Raw genomic sequence first — 2,057 nt, forward strand, 5'->3', positions numbered from 1 at the left:
AAAAAAAAACCAAAACAACAACAACTGGGCAAAAGACTTGAACAGACACTTCACCAAGGAAGATACAAAGATGGCAAGTAGCATATGAGAGGATGCTCTACATCACGTGTCATCAGGGAAATGCAAATTAAAACAATGAGATCCCACTACACACCTCTTAGAAGGGCCAAAATCCAGAGCACTGACGACAGCAAACGCTGGTGAGGGTGTGGAGCAACGGGAACTCTCGTCACTGCTCGTGGGGATGCAGAGGTGGGAATACAGCTACTTTGGAAGTCAGTTTCTTACAAAACCAAACATACTCTTACCCTGTGATCCAGCGATGGTGCTGGATGAGTTGAAAAACTCATGAAAACAAGTTTCATGAGTTAAAATTCATGTTCACATAAAAGTTTGCACAGGGATGTTTATGGCAGCTTTAGTCATAATTGTTAAGACTTGGAAGCACCCGAGATGTCCTTCAGTAGGTGAGGGGATAAAATAAACTGTACTGTATCCAGACAATGGAATATTATTCAGCACTGAGAAGAAGTAAACCTTCAAGCTGTGAAAAGTCATGGAGGAACCTCAAATGCATATCACTGAGTGAAAGAAGCCAACCTGAAAAGTCCACAAACTGTGTGACATTCTGGAAAAGGCAAAACTATAGAGACAGTAAAAAGATCAGGGGTTTGGGGGGGATGAATAGACAGAGCACAGAAGATTTTTAGTCGATGAATCTACTCTATATGATACTGTAATGTGAATAAATGTCATACATTTGCCAAAACCCATAGAAAGTACAACACCAAGAGGGACCCCTAATGTGAGAGGACTTGGAGTGATAATTGTGACAAAGGCACCCCTGTTGTGGAGTGTTGGTCATGGGGGTGGGTGTGTATGTGGGGGGACCAGAGTAGATGGAAACTGCCATACTTTCCACTCCATTTCGCTGTGAACCTAAAACTGCTCTAAAAAAGTCTGTTTTAAAAAAAAAAAAAAGAGTAGGGCTTCCCTGGTGGCGCAGTGGTTAAGAATCCGCCTGCCAATGCAGGGGACATGGGTTCGAGCCCTGGTCCGGGAAGTGCCCACAAGTCGCGGAGCAAAAAAGCCCGTGCGCCACAACTACAGAGCCTGCGTCTAGAGCTCGCGAGACACAGCTACGGAAACCCGTGTGCCTAGAGCCCGCGCATCGCAGCAAGAGAAGCCACCGCAATGAGAAGCCCGCGCACCGCAACGAAGAGTAGCCCCCGCTCACCGCAGCTAGAGAAAGCCCGCGCGCAGCAACGAAGACCCAGCGCAGCCAAAAATAAATAAATTTTAAAAATAAATTAATTTTTTTAAAAAGAGTAAAGGATAAATTACCAAAAAAAATCTTTGTTATTAAAAAAATAAACTCCAGTTCTCTGATGAAATTCTACGTTTTGTAGTTTTTTTTCTTGAACACAGGTATTTTAAAAAGGGGGTGGTTTCATCTCTCTGAACAAGGTCACACTCATACGACGAACATTTTCAGAAAGTTCTCATCTAGACATGTGCTTTTCTTGAGGCTTAAACCATTCTCCCGTATAATCCGAACATGGAACATACAGACACACATGTCTAGGAAGAAAGACATTCTGAAGAGAGAGAGAAGGACAAAGCACATGTCTCAAAGTTTACCTCCTTTGTGATACTCACCTTTCCAGGGCTTGAAAAGGAGGGCCAGTGATGGGGCTGATGGCCTAATGGAGTTGTCCAGGTCTACGGTTCTCGTTTCTCACATGCAGGGTTTGCTTACCATTCGAGGTGCTGCTTCATTGCCTAAAATGTGGGATTGTTTGAGAGGGCTGAGAAAATTCTGATTGTCCTTTGGAGCAGCTGAGAACATGGACAGGAAGCCAGACAGGAAGCTTGTGTTTAAAATCCTGTTCTGTGGTTTCTCTTGGGTGAGTTATTTACTGAGCTCCTCTAGGACGTGCCTGCCTCAGAGGAGCAGCTGCCTCACCGGATGGTTGTGCTTCAGGGCGGGCAGGGTCCAGGGGGGCAGGGTCCAGGGGCAGTGTCCAGGGGGACAGGGCCCGGGGGGGCAGGGTCCA

At 45.7% G+C, this 2,057-nt stretch overlaps 1 protein-coding gene across 1 annotated transcript in view; it reads right to left on the reverse strand.

Moving 5' to 3' along the window:
• The window catches only part of LOC114484982 (uncharacterized), a 10,562-nt gene extending 8,705 nt beyond the window's left edge, over positions 1-1,857 (reverse strand). The window contains exon 1 of the mRNA XM_055082741.1: positions 1,660-1,857. The gene's annotated coding sequence lies outside the window, so the exon portion shown is untranslated. The remainder of the gene's footprint in view (positions 1-1,659) is intronic.
• Between the last annotated feature and the right edge of the window lie 200 nt (positions 1,858-2,057).

The sequence above is a fragment of the Physeter macrocephalus genome, unplaced genomic scaffold (genome assembly GCF_002837175.3).
Source record: "Physeter macrocephalus isolate SW-GA unplaced genomic scaffold, ASM283717v5 random_254, whole genome shotgun sequence".
Lineage (NCBI taxonomy): Eukaryota > Metazoa > Chordata > Mammalia > Artiodactyla > Physeteridae > Physeter > Physeter macrocephalus.